General features: G+C 43.1%; 1 pseudogene; it reads right to left on the bottom strand.

The window, feature by feature from the left end:
* Window positions 1-1,889: 1,889 nt before the first annotated feature.
* Window positions 1,890-3,486, bottom strand: LOC121171525 (annotated as a pseudogene).
* Window positions 3,487-19,335: the final 15,849 nt, after the last annotated feature.

Raw genomic sequence — 19,335 nt, 5'->3', positions numbered from 1 at the left:
CTCCCCCTCTCCAACTCTGCCTTTCAAATAATTTTTTTAATCTTTTTTAAAGACATCTTTATAATGATAATTTTAGTAACAGCTCATTAAATTCCACACGGAAAGTACATGACAGCTAGTTTCCAGTGAGAATAGCTTTTTCATTTTTTCTCAATCAATAAATTTTATGTACCAAATTTCCATCATTTAGGAGTACTGTTCTACAATAGAGTCCACAATTTGAATTAATGGGTGAAATCATAGAAATATGTATAATGTCTTGGGTGTGAATTACCAAGTTGCTAAAGAGTTACAATAAATCTAAATGTTTTTTAAGACGTTTGTTCTTATTGGAAAGTCAGATACAGAGATAGAAGGAGAGACAGAGAGAAAGATCTTCTGTTTATTCACTCCGTAGACACTCGCAGGCCAAAGCTGAGCCAATCCAAAGCCAGGAGCCAGGAACTTCTTCCAGGTCTCCCACATGCAGGCGAGTGCAGGGTCCCAAGGCTTTGGGCCGTCCTCAACTGCTGTCCCAAGTCCCAGCAGGGAGCGGGATGGGAAGCGTGGCCACTGGACATGAACAGGACCATATGGGATCCTGGCACGTGCAAGGCAAGGATTTTAGCCACTAGGCCACCGCACTGGGCCCCTATTTTTTTAAGTTTTTTTTTTTTTTCTGGAAAGGCAGATTTACAGAGAGAGAGAGAGATCTTCCATCCACTGGTTCACTCCCCAAATGGACTCAATAGCTGGAGCTGAGCTGATCCAAAGTCAGGAGTTTTTCCAGATCTCCCAGACATGAGGTTCAGATTCCGCGGATTTGTGTACAAAGCCCTGCTCCTCTCCAGGGTCCAGGGCCTTGCCCAGCAGAAATGGCTGACTGCCTTTGTCAGTCCACTCACCCGCTCGTGTTGACCCAGGAGCCTTCTTCTCCAAGCACTGTCAGGGAGTGTGTGCCTTGTCTTCCGTTTCAGACAGCAGCATCTCAGCTTTATGGGAAGTTCAGCTTTAAAATGCTATTAGTAACAGTTGGAAGTTCCCAGTTGAACTTGCTGTTTTAGTATTTACTATGACTTATCACATTGTGCCCCAAACTCAGCATATCTATCTGTCTCAGTTAAATATTATAGAAAAATTTACATTTTCCCATTTGTATGTTTATCAGTCTATACATTAATATAAATATTTTGGATTTAGTATGGTTGAAAACAAACTGCAGACCACTTACCATCCCTCATACTGCATACCATATATTAATTTTATGACTACTAAAAAGGGGTAAACAGGTTTTGATTTTTTTTGAGCCTTTGTTTTAAGATTTTATTTTTTATTTGAAGGGCAGAGTTAGAGGGAAAAGGCAGGGAAGGGGAGATGCTGAAAGAGCTTCCATCCACTGATTCACTCCCCCAGATGGTTGCAACATCCAGAGCTAGGCCGATCCAAAGCTAGGAGCCAGGAGCTTCTTCCAGGTCTCCCATGCAGGTGTATCCCCTGCTGCTTTCTCAGGTCATTAGCAAGAGCTGGACGGGAAGTGGAGCAGCCAGGACTCTAAGCAATGCCGGCCACCGTGCTGGCCCTAAGTCTTTAACCTTCTCTTTAATGCCACAGTGGTGGTCTGGTGCCCTTCTAAGAATATTGTTTTTAAAGACGTACATTACACAGGACTAAATTAGATTTCACTCAAATCCAGTTGCATCCAGAGGCGTTTCATTGTCAGCTCCGAATTGAAGTGTGCCATGTGCTTGCCTTAGAAGGTTCAGGTCGCTATACGAGACAAGAGACCACAGGCCTGTTACTTGTCATAGTCCAGTGTCAGAGAGTGAAATGTCATCATCCGGGTGCTGCGCGTTTGGTTTTTGGTGAGGGTTCCTTTTGTGGCTTGCAGATACTCCTGTATTACATGATCTTTACGGTGCATGCTCGAGAAAGAAGATGCTCTCTGAAGATGAGGACACTGAGCCTTTGATATCAGCCCCCCCTCCACCTTCATTTATCTTAATTACTTCCTCTGCACTAACAGCCGCCAGGGATTCAAACCTGAGCCGCTGAGTCTGGGGACACACCCACACAATACCCCAGAGCTCGCTGGTGTTCCTGTTACCCTCCCCCAGATTAGCTTTGGAGATGAAAGTTCTAGGAGTCGGAGACTTAGAGACTATCTAGGGATTCTGATGAATGAAAGACACCTACACAACTCCAAAAACACTGAAAAGTGGGCCCTGTTTTTACAGCGCATTTTCATGCCATCATGAATATAATTGACTCAATCAAAGCTTTTTTGCCTAGAGTCGGCAAGTCTCAGAATAGAGGAATAAATATTTAAGGAATAGAAAGCAGGAATTCAATCAGTGCTCGTAGATGGAGATAAAAGCCAGTCACCTGTACGAAACTTACACATTATAAAATGGGAAGAATTCTACAAATATTTGTTAAGTCCTCTTGGAGAAGAGAGATTGGGGATAAAAAAAAAACAATCTCTGCTTCTGTTCATCTCTATGCGTTGTTCTTTATCGTAACCGGGGCGAAATTGCCTGGCTTGAATGTCACTTGCGAATTTGGGAGCTCTTTCTTCATATCCTCTTTTTTCTACTTTGGAGGTGTTGCACTTTCTCCAGGCTGCACCACAAGAACCATCAACAGTGGCCCATGCTATAGCACAGTGGTTATGCTATAGCACAGTGGTTAAGGTCCTTGCCTTGCACGCACCAGGATCCCATATGGGCGCCGTTTCTAATCCCGGCAGCCCCGCTTCCCATCCACTTCCCTGTTTGTGACCTGGGACAGCAGTCAAGGACAGCCCACGCCTTGGGACCCTGCACCCATATGGGAGACCTGAAAGAGCTCCTGGCTTCAGATTGGCTCAGCCCTAGACGTTGCGACCACTTGGGAAGTGAACCATCTGACGGAAGATCTTCCTGTCTCTCCTCCTCTCTGTATATCCACCTTTCCAATAAAAATAAATAAAATCTTCAAAAATAAAATAAAAAAAGAACCACCAATGATGTGGTGGAACTTGTGGCCCTTTCCAAAGCCACGTCTCTTGAGGCCTGCAGGTGTCAGTCTGTGCATTGCCCTGTGCTTGTGGACTGGCTTGGTGACCTCTGGGGTGTCAGGGTTTCTTCTGATGCTTTGTGGAACGGATTGATGGATGTGGAATCTTCACCAACCAGTAAGAATCCAGGATTCACAGAGCCCGCAGTGACACCCTGCTCGTTCCTGCACACTTCAGGCTTCGTACAGACTTCAGCTGGTTAACTCCATGATGGACAAGCTTGCTTTAAGTTATACCCTCTGGCACTGGGTGCATGTAGCCACCATGGTGCACAACAGTTCTATATAGGACATTATATCCCATCTATATTGGCCTTGTACCCTGTACACCTTGTTGGGCCGCCCTGTGTAGCGCTGAGAGCTGGAGATTCTGCAGCGAACCCACAGCAGAAAGCATATCACGTCTGACTGCTTCTTCCTGCACAGCTCCCGGATGTACTTGTAGGCAGCCATCCTGGCTAATCTGATGGCCGCTGGCCCACAGAAATGAAGAAGACTTCCACCTACAATCCTTTCAGTGGTACAAGAAACTTCTAAAAATTCCATATTTATTGGAAAGACAGAGTGAAGGAGAGATAGCAAAAGAGATCTCCCATCCACTGCTTCACTCCCTGGGTAGCCACAAGAGGCAGATCTGGACCAGCCAAAGCCAGCACACAGGAACCTCCCATGTGGGTGACAGGAGTCTGAGTGCTCTGGGCCATTGTCTGTTGCCTTTCCAGGTACATTTTCAGGGAGCTGGATCAGAAGTGGAGTAGCCAGGACTCAAAATTATGGGACCTGGTGTCATACATTGCAACCTAATTCATTGCACCACAACACCAGCCTCAATGCAAGTGCTATTACACCCCAGTCATTCAGAAGCAGAGCCACCAAGTGAGGACAGAAGTGCAGTTGTGTGTCCAGTTCAGCTGAGGGGACAAGACAGAAGGCAGGTTATGGAGCAGAGCTTAGTCATTCGCAGCTTTTAAGGCCACCTAGAAGTAGTCAACTGTGGGCACAATCCCTAAGCTCTCCCCAGGACGTTATCCATCCCCTGAAGGGGTCTGCAGGGCCAGCTTCTCTTCTCTTGCCCCTTCCTCACTCTAGCAACCTTACAACTAAGACGCCCCTTGGATCTGTGAAGAGCACCATAGACAGTAGAATATCGCTGTTGTTTTTTTAAACCTTCATACACATGAGTTATTAAACTGCATATGTTGGAAAACACCCCTTCAAATCTGTAAGCAGGCAGCCAAATTTAGAGAAGTTGGCTAAAGGCTTGGGCCCCTGCTTAGCGTGTGGGTAGAAACCTGGTCAAGACGCCTACAATGTTTCTGGACAGTGATGGAGGTCAGTCCTTGGAGAGGTCATTGGCAGTCTGGGCAGGTGGAGTTGCCAACTCATGCACCTCACTGATGACATTGAGAGACGATGCTGCACACAAATTAGGCAACCAACCTGATTTGTTAGAAGGAAGGAAAGCCACACATGTTGGCCCAGAAAGAGAAAGTGCTGTTGGTGTTGTCCTAAAACACATGACCCCAGGCTAGGAACATGTTAAATAAATTTTAGCTGATTTGACCAGGATCTGTTGACTCAAATCTAGGATATGGTTTTCTTCCTGAATCACCAGTGCAATCATGTCAAAGTTTCTCCTTCTACCTGCTGGAATCCTGAATCTTTTCTCTTGTCCTTGGAAACCAAGACTTTCCTCAGAGAAAGGAAATCTTGCATAGTTTTTAAAAAGATTTAGTTTTTTTTTTTTTTCATTGGAAAGGCAGATTTACAGAAAAGAGTCAGAAAGAAAGATCCTCATTTACTGGTTCACTCCCCAGTGGCTGGAGCTGAGCTGATCTGAAGCCAGGACCTAGGAGCTCCCTGGGTCTCCTATGCAAGTGCAGGTTGTCAAGGCTTTGGGTCATCTTCAGCTGCTTGCCCAGGCCACAGGAAGGGAGCTGTATGGTAACTGGAGTAGCTGGGGCCCAGACTAGGGTCCGTATGGGATACCGGCACTTTCAGGCAGAGGATTAGTGAATTGAGCCATTGCATCACCCCACTTTTGTTTCTTTGGTTAGCTTATGTCTAATTTCTTTTAAGACTTTTGTTTTTCTTGTAAAGGCAAGACATCTTTTTTGTCTGTTGCTTTTCACACCCAATTATGTTGTCCCTTTTGTTAGTGTATTGAAATGCAATGGAAGTCGACAGGTTTTTTTGGTTTTTTTTTTAAGATTTATTTATTTTTCTTGGAAAGGAAGATGTACAGAGAGGAGAGATAGAGAGGAAGATTTTCTGTTCGATAGTTAACTTCCCAAGAGGCCGCAACAGCTGGAGCTGAGCCATTCTGAAGCCAGGAGCCTCCTCCAGGTTTCCCACATGGGTGCAGGATCCCAAGGCTTTGGGCTGTCCTCGACTGCTCTTCCCAGGGCACAAGCAGGGAGCTGGATGGGAAGTGGAGCTGTTGGGATTAGAACTGGTGCCCATATGGGATCCTGACGCATTAAAGGTCAGGTCTGGGGACAGGTCAGGCAAGTTCGTAACACCCATTAGCAGATATGAAAGCCAGGGTAGCGGTGCAGGATAGACCAGGTTGGGTCACAACACCAGCCACTTCACATTAGGATGGGGACTGAGGGGCTGGCTGGGCTATGCTGCAGCCCCTACTAGCATGAGCTGGAACTGAGAACAAGCTGGGCTGAGCCAGGCTGCAACACTCGCTGGTGAATGTTGAGGTGAGACAGCCATTGCAGTCTAGGCCACAGCTCCAACCAGCACACAAGACCCAGGATGAAGAGTAAGCCCAGTAGGAAAGATACAGGGGCTTCCCTCTAGGCCACTGCTCCTGCTGGTTAGAGGAAGGCAGACCAGGCTGAGCAGAGCTACAAGATCCATTGGCCTGCATGAGAGCTGGGTTAGGACAAGAGCCAGTCATGACCATATCCACTGATACAATCATGAGCCAGAGTAAGTGCAGGCTGGTTGGGTTTTATCATAGCATTGACTAGCTTAGAACTACCTGCAAAGTGCAAGATCTGGGGCTGGGAGCAGGCCTAGTAGGAAATTGTGGACACCCCTCTGATGGGCTGTAGCTCCCACTGGTGAGCATGAGTACCATGGCTAGAGGTAGGCATGGATAGATAGAGGGTGGCACCTGCCAGCATGAATGTGGGCTGTGTAGTGAGATGTGTTTGGGCTGAGCTACACTCCAACACCTACAACACCTATTGATGTGTATAAATGCCGAACAGGATGTGCGACAGACTGGACCAGTCTCCTGCATGCACAGGAATTGACCCTGTGCCAGGCCAGGCCCTGTAAGGGTTATTGGGAGTTGCTCTGACTAGGGTGCAGTTCCTGCTGGTATGGGTGAAGGCTGAGTACGTGGTGGGCAGGGTTGGGCTGGGCTGCAGCACCCATTGATTTGTGTATGAGTTGAGGCTGGGGACAGAACTGGCCCAGCAACCACAACCACCAGTGTGTGTGTGTGGGCTGATGTGGGGGATGGACTGAGCCAGACTCCGCACTGGTTGGCACACAGAATCAGGCATCTCAGAACCATCAAAATCACTTAAGCAGTATCCTCGGAACATGCTCCACACTGGGTGCCCGGGGATGACATCGGGTGGCCGTTCCCCATTCCGGGATACTGATGCAGTTGGGCTGCTGGGTGCGGCCCTGTCACCTTCTCTCCCCATTTTCCCCAGATACAGAAAGATAAAAGGAGATTGAAAATAATGGTCTTATCCACTTCTCCCATCCCTTGACCCTTCAACACCCTAATTGGCGATCCACATGGGCATGTCTCTCTTTCAACTACGTAAACATCATCAAAAATAAAATGAATTTATTATTTAAAAGAAAGAAAAAGTCAAGGCCTGCTAGTATAGTAACGAGGGTGGACATCTTTCCTGAAATTTGATGTACATTTGTAAAGATACCCTTTATTCACATTTGATTTTTTTTTTAATGATTGATTGCTTTTTTTATTGGAAAGTCAGATGTTTAGAGAGAAGGAATGACAGAAAGATCTTCCATCCACTGGTTCCCTCCTCAAGTGGCCGCAATGACCTGAGCTGATCTGAAGCCAGGAGCTTCTTCCAAGTCTCCCACGTGGGTGCAGGGTCCCAAAGCTTTGGGCCGTCCTCGACCGCTTTCCCAGGCCACAGGCAGGGAGCTGGAAGGGAAGCAGAGCAACTGGGACATGTCCTGGTGCCCATATGGGATCCCTGCATGTGCAAGGTGAAGACTTTAGGCATTAGGCTACCATGCCAGGCCCCTTTATTCCCATTTGCCAAGAAATAGAAATCAATACTATCTGGATCTATATCTATAGTTATATCTACATCTATTTATATGTGCAGATGGGGAGTCTGACAAGTTCATGGAGATTGTGCATAAGGGAAAAGCTGGGAATACATCTGAAAAGTTTATATTCGTGTTATTTTTTGAGATGACATTTTAAATAGACATTATAGACAGAGGCCTCATCTTGTTCCAGATCTGAAGAGAAATGTTTCCACATGAAGTATCACATTGGCTGTTGGTTTGTCACAGAAAACCTTTATAATTAGAGGTTCCTTCTATACTTTATTTCTGAAGGACTTTAGTCGTGAAAGGATGTTGAGTCTTATCAAATATCTTCCTTGCTTTTATTTTATAATTATTTTTATTTTATTTTAAATTTTCTTTTGGATGATGTTTACATAGTTGATTAGGGTGGGAAGGGTCCAGGATCAGGGGATAATGGGTGAGACCTTTGTGTCCACATTTCCTTATTCCTGTGTCTGAGGGAAAGGGAGAGACAAGAGGAGCAGCCACACCCAGCCTCCCAACTGCCTCTGCACTCGGGGATGGGGAACGGCCACCGATGTCATCCCAGGGTCCCTGATGTGGAACATGCCTCAGGGGTTCTGCTCAAGTGGTTTTGATAGTTCTGAAATGTCCATCTCACAGATGCAAGGATGAGGATGTCCTTACGTGGTCCAGTGGTTCACACAGTCCACCCCTGAGTCTCTGTTTGCTCAGATGTTTGCTGTCACACTTCACTGGGATAGTTGATCAATTTGTATTGCCCTCCTTCCTCTGCCATGGTACCAGGTGTCTTCTGCAGGCTCCCGTGACCCCACGTGCCTCTGGGTATGCCATCCCCTGCTCTGTCAAAGTCACTGAGGAGATCCAGTTTTGACAGATGCTCTCCATTGTCAGACCATAGGTCCTACTACTCTCTCCATAGCTGGAGTTGAGTCAAGTGGTTTAGATGGGGGAACCGCAAATAAATCTCATCCAAGGTGATTTCACACCTATCTCTTGTGTGTCCATCCTTCTGTAGGGGACCCAGTTGGTCCTGTCACCCTCATCAGCCTACTTCCAGACTGGTAATTACAATTGCTAGGTCAGACCTATCTCCAGCCCCATTTTTTACACAAACCAATGGGTGCTGTGAGCCAGCCCAACCCTGCCCTCCACACAGTCAGTCCTCACATACACCATCAGGGGTTACCACCCAATCAGAGCGACCCGCAGTAATCCCCACTAGGCTGGCCCCTTGCTTTTATTCAGATGATTGTATAGTTTTTGTTCATTCTGCTAATGTGTTTTATGATATCTATTGTTTGCAACTGTTGAGTGACCTTACATCTCTGGGACAAATGCACTTGATCATGAAGCATGAACTTCTTGAGGTAGTATTGAATTTGATTTGCTAGTATTTTGTTGAGAATTTTTGCATCTGTGTTCATCAAGGACACATGCCTGTGGTTTTCTTTTTGTGTATGTCTTCGGTGTCAAAGTCATACTGATCCTGTAGTTCCATCTTGCTCCATGTTTTAGAATAATTGTATAAGTATCGGAGTTAATTCCTCTTTTAAAATTGTTTTGTATTATTTATTTCTATTGGAGAGGCAGATATACGGAGAGAAGGAGAGACAGAGAGCAAGATCTTCCGTCCATTGATTCACTCCCCAAGTGGCCACAACAGCTGGAACTGTGGTGATCTGAAGCAAGGAGCCAGGAGTTTCTCCCAGGTCTCCCACACAGGTGCAGGGCCATCCTCTCCTGCTTTCCCAGCCCACAAGCAGGGAGCTGGATGGGAATCGGGGTTGCCAAGATTAGAACTGGTGCTCATATGGAATCCTGGTGCATGCACGGGAAGGACTTTACCTGCTATACCTGCTAGGCTAGTGTGCTGGGCCCAGATGTTAATTCCTCTTAAACATATAGGAGAATTTAGTAGTAAATCCATCAACTCTTAGGACTTTCATTTGATTGGGGACTTTATTACTTTAATCTCGTTTGTTATGGATCTGTTCATCTTTCCTGTGCTTTCTTGACTTAATCTTGGCAAGCTATGTGTATCCAAAATTTATCCTTTAGTGTTTTTTGATTTGTTAACAAATAGTACTAGTTTAGTATTACCATTTGTATTTTGGTAGTATTTGTTGAATGTCTCATTTTTAATCTCTACATTTATGCTTGAGGTGTTCCTTTTTGTCTTTGTTAGTTTAATTAAAGGTTTACCTGTTCTGCTTATGTTCTGAAAAGAAACAGCTTTTTGAATCTTTCATGTTTTTTAGTTCAATTTCACGCTTTCCCACTACAGTTATTTATTATCTCCAATATTATTTCAGGTTTGGTTTGTTGTTGCTTTTCTAAATCCTTGAGCTCTATGACTTGATCGTTTTGGGGGGCTTTTCTATTTTTTCATGTTATACTACTTAGTAAAAGTTCCCTTTTACTGCTGACTTTGATGTATCCCACAGGTATTGATGTGCTGTGTTTTCATTTTATTCACTTTTTAAGTTTTTCAATAATTCAGTGTTTATTCAGTAGCATTTTGTTTAATTTTTCACCTAATTGGAAATGTTCTTCTATCCATATTGTTAGTTTCTAGTTTAATTCTTCTGTGATCTGAGAAGATGCATGCTATGATTCCAGTCTTTTAAAATTTACTCAGACTTCATTGTGACCTAATCTATGGTCTATCCTAGAAAATATTCAATGGGCAAATTAGAAGAATATGAATTTTGTAGCTGTTGAAAGGCCTATACAGGTCTGTTACATGCATTTGGTCTATTGTATTAAATTCTCATGTATCTTTTTAAATTTTCTTTCTGGATGATCTGTCCATTGATGCTAGTGGGTATTGAAGACTCCTGTTATTATTGTGTTGAAATCTATCTCCGTCTAAAGGTCTAATAATATTTGCTGTATATATGTGGGTGATCTTTTGTTAGGCACATATACATGTATGATTGCTGTATCCTTTTGCTGAATTTCATTTATATATAGATATGTAATGTCCTTATTTTCTCTTTCTACAGTTTTTGATTTGAAGTCTATTTTATTAATATGTATATAGCTACTCCTGCTGGTTTTTTTATTCGCCTAGTATATCTGTTTTCAGCCCTCACTTTTAGCCTATGTATCTTTCCTTGTGAAGTGAGTTTCTTATAGACAACATAGAGTTCTCTCTTGCTTTGTTTCGTTTTTAAATTTTGCATTTTATAATACAATCTATAGTCTGGGATTCTCTCTTGCCCTCCCCCCACCAATTCCTACCCCTGACTGATTTTCCCATATTGTTACAATAGTATAGTCTTCCACAGGGAGTTCTAATTCCATCAGTCTGTTATTTAAGTGTGTCCCGACATTGCTGGTACAGACAATGTAAGACAGTCCATCATCCCATTGTCTAGATCTGTCCAAATGTTCATTGGGAGTCCATCTTTTGTTTGGAAGTAGGGATGCATGTTGCATTGTGTTGTCACATCTGGACATGGTAGTATCCATTACTCCATCACCACACATTCCAATTTGCATGAGTGTTTCCTTATATCAGAGAGAACATATGGTATTTTTCCTATGGGGATTGACTTATTTCACTGAGCATAATGGTCTCTAGTAGGGACCATCTAGTTGAAAATAATATAATTTCATTCTTTTTAGTGGCTGAGTAATACTCTATGGAGTAGGTGTACCACAGTTTCTTTATCCACTCCTCTTTGGATGGTCATCTGGATTGTTTCCATGTCTTTGCCATTCATTGTAGATTGTGCTGCTATAAATATAGGATAACAGATCTCCTTCTCATATGCAGTTCTCATTTCCTTTGGGTATATTTTTAGGAGCAGGATAGCTGGGTCATATGGCAGGTTTATTTGGAATTCTCTAAGCACTCTCCATACTGATTTCCATAGTGGTTGTACTAGCCTGCACTCCCACCAGCAGTGAAGGAGGGTAACTTTCTCCCTATATCCACACCAGCAGGTGTTGGTAGAGTTCTGAATGTAGGCCCATCTCACTGTGGTTACAATCTTATTGTGGTACCTCAATATGGTTTTCATTTGTATCTCTCCGACAGCTAGAGATTCTGAGCATCTTTTCATAAGTCTGTTAGCCATTTGAATCTGTTCTTTTGAAAAATGTCTGTTCATTTCCTTTGCCCATTTTTCACAGTTTTTTTTTTAACTGTCCTTGGGTTTCTGAAGCTCTTTGTAAATCCTGGATATTAGTCACTTGGTGAGCATGAATGATCTGCCTGATGTACTGTTGGATCCTGTTGACTAATATTTTGTTGAAGATCTTTGTGTTTATGTTCATCAAGGATATCAGTCTGTAGTTCTCTTTTTCTGTTGTTTATCTAGCTTTGGTATTAAGGTGATATTGGCTTCATAGAAAGAGTTTGGAAGGATTGCCTGTCTTTCTATTGTTTGGAAAAGCTTGTGGAGGATTGGGGTAAGTTCTTCTTGAAATGTTTGGCAGAATTCAACAGTGAAACCATCTGGACCAGAACCTTTCTCAGTTGGGAGGGCTTTAATTACTGATTCCATCTCAGTCCATGTTATAGTTCTATTTAGATTGTTAATTGCTTCTTGATCCAATTTTGGTGGGTTGTATGTGTCTAAAAATCTATCCATCCCTTCTAGGTCTTCTGATTTGTTTGGATATAGTTGCTTGTAATAGCTCCTGTATGTCTGAGGTATCTGTTGTTACATTTTCTTTCTCATCTCTGATGCTATTGATATGTATCTGTTTTGGTTAGTTTTTGATTAGTTTGGCTAGTGGAGAATGTATTTAGTTGATTTTCTCAAAGCACCAGCTCTTTGATTCATTGATCTTATGTACATTTTCTTGGTTTCTATTTTGTTAATCTTTTCCCTTATTTTGATGATTTCTTTTTTTCCTACTAATCTTGGGATTGCTTTGCTGTTTTTCTAGTTCCTTCAACAGTAAGTTTAGCCCATTTGCTTTGTGATTTTCTAGTTTCTTAAGATAAGCATTGATGGTGGTAAACTTTCCTCTTAATAGTGACTTGATTGTGTCCCATAAGTTTTGATATGTTGTGTTAATGCCTTCATTTGTTTCAAGCAAGTTTTTAATTTCCCCTTTGAGTTCCTCTCTACCACATTGCTCATGTAGTAACATTATTCAGTCTCCCTGTGTTTACAAGTCTTCTTGGGTGTTTTGAATTCTTGGTCTCTAGCTTCACTCCATGATGGACCGAGAAGATTTTTCATGGTGTAATTTTGATTTTTAAAAATTGGTTAAGTTTGTTTTGTGGCCTATAACATGGTCAATTCTGGAGAAGGTTCCATGCACTGATGAAAAGAATGTGTATTCTCTGTAGGATGAAAGGTTTGATGTCAACTAAGTCTATTTGCTCTAGAGTTTGGGTGAGTTCTGTTGTCTCTTTGCTGAGTTTCTGTCTCATAGATCTGTCCTTTGGTGTTAATGGGTATTAATGTCCTCCACTATGATGTATTGGAGTCTATTTCTCTCTTTAATTTCATTAATATTTGTTTCACGTAGCTAGATATTTTGGCATCTGGACATATACATTTACTATGGTGATCTCTTCTTGCTGAATATATCCTTTTATCATTATATGATGTTCTTCTTCATCTCTTTTAGTATTTTTCACATCAAAGTCTATATCATCTGATAAGAATGGCTACACTTGCATGTTTTTCCTTACCGTTTGCTTGGAATATCATTTTCTATCCTTTTACTTTCAGTTTCCTCTGATCTTTGTTGATGAGATGTGTCTCCTATAGGCAGCAGATAGATGGGTTTTGCTTTATGATCCAGTCCTATAATCTATGGCATTTGATTGATGAGTTTAAGCCATTTACATTCAGAGTTACTATAGATAGGTGGCAGTTTAGTCCTGTTATTTAGGTAATTGGTTGTTCTTTACTGAGTCTTCTGTTAGCATTTTAGTGGGAATTTCTCCACATTTGCCTTTGATTTCAGTGGTTGCTATTCCTTTTATCTTTCATGAGAACATCTTTGAGTATTATTTGTATGGCAGGTTCAGAAAAGGTGAATTCTTGGAGCTTTTCTTTATTGTAGAAGAATTTTATTTCATTTTCAAAGACAAAGGAGAGCATTGCAGGATATGCTATTCTGGGCTTTTTCCTTTTATAGTCTGGAATGTCACTCCATTCTCCTCTGGCCTGTAGTGTTTCTTCTGAGAGGTCATCTGTGAGTTTTATTGGGGTTCCTCTATAGATCCTTTGATTTTTCTCACATGCACATTTAAGGATTTTTTCCTTATGTTCAGTTGAACAGACCTTGGTTGTCATATGCCATGGTGAGGTTCACTTTTAGTTAACTCTGTTGCAAGCTCTGTGACCCTCCTATATATTGTTTTCCAATTCTTTCTGAAGATTAGGGAAGCTTTCATTTATTATTTAATTGAATACACCTTTAACCCTGTTTCTCTTTCTGCACTTTCTGGAACTCCCATAATTCTTATGTTGGGACTTTTAATCATATCGTTTAATTCTTGGATACTTTTTTTTAGCCTGACCCAACTCTGTTTCCAGCTTTTTCTTTGTTTCCCCCTGGTGACAGGAAATATCTTCCAATTCTGAGATTCTTTTTTCTTCTTCTTCATTCATTCTATTCTTGAGACTCTCCACTGTACTTTTAACTTCCTCCATTATATTCTTAACTTCTGAAATGTCAGCTTTCATTTGATTCATTTCTTGTGTGACATATTCCTTATGTTCTTTGAATACCTGTATTATATACTTCTCACTGTAGGTCAGAAGATTTACAGTGGGTTTTTTTTTTTTTAATTCTTTGTCCCCCATTTTTCAATGTCTTTCTCAGTTAACTCTGAGGTTGGTAGAGACTTTTGCTCCTTTACCTGAGAGTCTTCAGTAACATTCATTATACCTCTGTTTCTTCTTTTAACTTTTGACACCGTAATTCTGGTTGGCAGATTCTTCTCCTTAGTGCAGGTTTATAAGATGTATTACCTGCAGGTGTACAGGTCAATTTTTATGTTTAATCAGTGTCCTGGATTAGGAAGACACCAACTGTCCCAGATAACTGGTTTGTTGGTGGCACTGATCTTGTCTAGACACACAAGATGGAACTTGGCAAGGCATTGCTAGAGAAATGGGGCTGTTGGCCTTCAAATCTGAGGACCACACAGATCCTGCAGGTTGTGGAGCTGGCACTGTCCTCCATGTGGGATCAGCCCAGCATGACTAGCTAGAATCATGCCCACTCTGGCGTTCGATCCCCATGCTGTGAGCTCTGACCAACCACCGGTCTCCTCCACAGAGTCTGCCACTACCTTTCTTTTTGTTGCTGGGCCAAACTATTTGGCAGGATTGTCCAGTCCCAGCCTGCTTTTGTCTCCCAAGATTCCTGTGTGAATCCAAGCTCCCACCTGGCTATCTCAGGAGCTGTTCTGTGGCTGCCACTGGATCCCTGGTTGTTGCTGGAGTCTGGATCGCTGCTCACTCGTGGGTGGTGGCCTTTCTGTTGCCTGCAACACTGCTCCACCATCATTGCTTCTTCCCTGGGTCCAAGTGGTTTCCAGGAACACCCTTGTGACTGCCTAACCTTTATCTGTTTCTGTAATCTGCTCCCTATGCTTTACGCTGTCTAATGATTCTCCGTCATCCTGAACGAGTCTGCACCCTATGCCACCATCTTGATTCTCCGCTCTTGTTTTGTTTATCCAATCAACCTATATCTTTTTTTTTTCTTTAAAAAATTATATTTATTGGAAATGATGCGATGGCTTAATTAGCTAATCTTCCACTTTCAAGTGTTCGTGTTCTGACTGCCTCACGTCTCGTCCAGCTCCCTGTCCATGGCTGAAAAAGCAGAGGAAGATGGCCCAAAACCTTGGGACCCTGCACCTGCATGGGAGACCTGGAAGAAACTCCTGGCTCCTGATTAGCTCAGCTCTGGCTGTTTTAGCCATTTGGAGAGTGAACCAGTGGATAGAAAATCTTTGTCTTCTTCTCTATGTAAATCTGCCTTTCCAATCAAAAGAAAAAAATCTTTTCTCAAGCATACTGGAGAAGCATGGTATAGCAGGCCTAGGCTTTAGAATAAACATCAATATTTGAATTTGGTTCCACTATTTACATAAATACTATCCATCTAATTTCTTGAAGTTTGACTTTCAGTTTCAGTATAACAGGTAATAAAAAAATCTTACAAGGCTGTTGAACTGAGCTGGGAGTTCGAGGGATAATCTGGTTTCTTGGTGTAGTGTTAACAAAATTTTCATCTTTGGATGTTCGAATCAAAACTCTCTTCTGGGTACTGTGCTTCTTGGCAATGAGAGTCACCTCTGCATTGCGGATCATGGGATGCCATCTCCTTGAAGCCATCCCTGTCTATCTCTACCGGCTTCTCCACCCAGAACCTTGCAAATCAAGCCTCACTTCAGCCACCGCATTTCAGCCTTCCCGCTCTCTGGAAGCAAATCCCCAACCTGTATCTTCTGACTGGGAAATTTAATCAGTTTATATTCAATAAAGTGTTGCCTGCTGCAGCTGCACAAACCATACTTGGGGAGGCTGGTAACCCTGTTCCATGGCTAGGAGTATTTTTAGCTCGGTAGCAATAAGCAGATAACAGTTCCTGGGCTTGGGAAACATTTTGCACTTGCACAGGTGTTATATACATAAAGACATATATATGATGGGGAACAAGAGGCCCTGACCACATCCCACAGCATCTGCTGCTCCTCTGCCAACAAATCAACATGCTGTTATAAGCATGCCCACCTGCACGTGCTCATCTATACATTCTGTTGTTCCATAGCTCAGGCAGTCAGTTCCGCAAGCTTGTTGACAGTCTCCACGGTCGCTGTAGGGTGTCCTAGTGTCACTGCTGCTGTGGTGGTGGCTGCCGATGCCAGGGCAATGCTGGCTACGATGATTGAGGTTATGCCAAAGTCTCTTTTACGCCTTATCAGGCCAATAGAGGCCTCTCCGTTAGCCTCCACAGGCATAGGCAGGATTCTGGGCAGCCACATGACAACAGCAGTATCACCATTGCCATTCCAACATGCTGTTAGGGTGCAGCTGACCTCGGTGCAGTTCACTTCAGAGACATTTTCTGTATGTAAGTGATAAAAACAGGGGGATAACACAGGCAGACACAGGTTTAAAATTCAAGGAGCTGAGGTTCACCCACGTGAGTCCTCAAATCCAGAGGAGTGATAGAACTAATAATTTTCATAGGAATAATTGCCTCTGTTAATAAGGAAAAGGGGGGGGGGGCATGCAGTGCATGCCCATTCCCCTCAAAGCTGCCACTTAGAAAAGGTGGGAAATATCAGGACCTTGTTACACAGAGGAGGAAGAAATAAAGAGGGGTGCTTAACAATATATTAATGTACTTATATAATATATAAAGGCCTAATATACTTGCTTGTCCTGTTGATCTTCTGACTCAAATGCCATAACCATGGCTAGTACCTGAGCTTTCACAAGACTCAGCAGCAAGAGCTTGCCAGACAAGCTTCTCAGGAATCCACAGTGGGCCATTTTTGTTTTCTAGGAAAACACAAACTGATCCTCGCCCCCATATGAGGACAGGATCTGGGCCTTGCCACTGCCCAGTCAAGGGATCCTTCCACATCACTTAACCCATCTGCTTCTAAGATGGATTCCAGTGACAATCTGTAGCAGACCATCCTTCAGCATCCAGTGTTAGAAAATGTAAGATAAATAATACAAGGTTCAAATGATCTTGGGGAGTGCTATACTCCCTCTTTTTTTGTTTTAATAAGGTACTCCTTAATAGTACAATTGGCACACTCCACAATACTTTGTCCTTGAGGATTATAACGAATGCCTGTAATTAATTGTATATGGTGAGAGGCAGCAAAATTGCAAAACTTGCTGCTGGTATAGCAGGGACCATTATCAGTTTCAATAACTTTGGGAGTTCCCAAGATGGAAAAACATGCATAGCAATGGGTCAGAGCGTGCCTGACTTGTTCCGCTATCAGATTGTCCCTCGTGCCATGCCCAACGTTAGGCGCCGTTTGCTCCAACCAGCAGAGTCAGTAACGTAGACAGGGAATGTCTGGGGATGAAGCACCCACAAGAGACCAGGGATGGTAGAAGTCTCTCTTTATTGCTCCTTCACCTCTCCTTATATGTTCTCCACCCCTGTCCCCCACCCCAAGTCTTAATTTAGCTAGGAAGTTGGATACAAATGAGTCCAATTAGTCTAGGTGTTTTTAGCTGTAAGCCCAGTTCCTGTTCCCACCCATCCCAACGAGCCCTAATCAACTCCTTAGCCCACAACACTATATGATTTTTCACAAGATTCTTTTTTGATGTTAAATTGCTTTTATACTTCTTAGACAAATCCTTCTTGGTTACACATGTCTTTAAAATATGTTTCTGAGGCTGGCATAGTGGTTATGCCAGTGAGTGGCACAATGAATTAAGCTGACATGTACAACACCAGTATCCCACATGAATATCAAGTGCAGTCCCAGCTGCCCAGCTTGCATTCCAACTCCCTGCTGATGTGCCTGGGAAAGCAGCAAAATACGGCCTAAGTAACTGAACCCCACACAGGGGACCTAGGTGGAATTTCCAATTCCCGGCTTCAGTCTGGACCAGCTCAGGCCATTACTGCTGTTTGAGAAGTGAACTTGCCAATGGAAGATCTCTTTCATGCATGCTCTTTCTCCTGCCCTCCCATCATCATTCTGCTTTTCCAATCAATAAATGAATTTTTAAAAAATTGTATCAGGGCTGGTGTCATGGTACAGCCAGTTAATGTGGCTACTTGTGACACCAGCATCCCATGTGGGATGGCAGTATCACCGGTGGATGTTTAGCTTACCATGCTACAATGCCAGCCCTGGAGAACAGGTCTGAGTCCAGGCTGCTGTGCTTCCAGTCCAGCTCCCTGCTAACACGCCTGGAAAACAGCAGAAGGCAGCCTAACTGCTTCAAAGCCTGTCATCCAGATTGGCAGCCTGGAGGGAATTCCCAGTTCCTGGGTTCAGCTTGGCCCAGCCCCAGCTGTTGCAGCCTTTAGGGGAGATCAGTGGACAGAACATCTCTTTATCTCACAGTTTCTCCCTCTCTCTTCCATTTGGAACATATATATAATAATTATTTTATATAATATATAATAATATATATTAAGCATATATTATAAATATAAATTAAAAAGCAAAAATTAAAATATATCACTGTATTTCATTTACTGGTGCTGTGGGTCCATAATGCTATGGTCACAAATGGCATTCACCTAAGAATTTCAAATACTAGGGCCCAGAGTAGTAGCCTAGCAGTTGAAGTCCTTACCTTGCATGCATTGGGATCCCATATGGGTGCCAGCTGGATTGTATTCCAGTGACCCCCTTTCCCATCCAGCTCCCTGCTTGTGGCCTTGTGACTCTGCACCCACGTAGGAGACCTGGAAGAGGCTCCCAGCTCCTGGCTTCGGATCAGCGCAGCACCAGCCATTGCAGCCTCTTGGGGATGAATCAACAGATAGAAGGTCTTCATCTCTGCCTCTTCTCCTCTCTGTGTATCTGACTTTCAAATAAAAGTCAAACAAATCTTTAAAAAAAGAATTCCAAATACTCTCCATGTCTGGATATCAAGATTTTCATTGCATCATGAAATGAGTTGGAGGAGTTGTCCTTTTCACTTGCTCTTTGAAGCAATTTCTTTTTCAAGGGAGGACAGGAGGATAGACAGGCATTGGGCACAGAAGTGAAGACGTTCTGTGCTGTTCCACACACCTGCATCCCCTATGCAAATATCTTTTTCCAGCTCAGAGTGCCAGCTCTGGCTCTCAGTTCCAGCTTCCTGCTCAGTCACATCTGGAGGAACAGCACATGACAGATCAAGGACTTGGATCTCTGCCGTCCACGTGGGGTAACTACGTTATAATTTGATACATATTTGCAGTGTGTCATGACCAAATCAGGGCAATCAGCACTTCCATCAACTCAAACATCATTTGTTGATGGCAGGATTTTTGAAATGGCGAATTCCTTCATTGCTTGAATTTCTTTTTTTACCACGT

Source organism: Ochotona curzoniae, unplaced genomic scaffold, assembly GCF_017591425.1.
Source record: "Ochotona curzoniae isolate NIBS_2020 unplaced genomic scaffold, NIBS_Ocur_1.0 scaffold_2683, whole genome shotgun sequence".
NCBI lineage: Eukaryota > Metazoa > Chordata > Mammalia > Lagomorpha > Ochotonidae > Ochotona > Ochotona curzoniae.
This window is presented reverse-complemented; position numbering and strand designations above follow the sequence as displayed.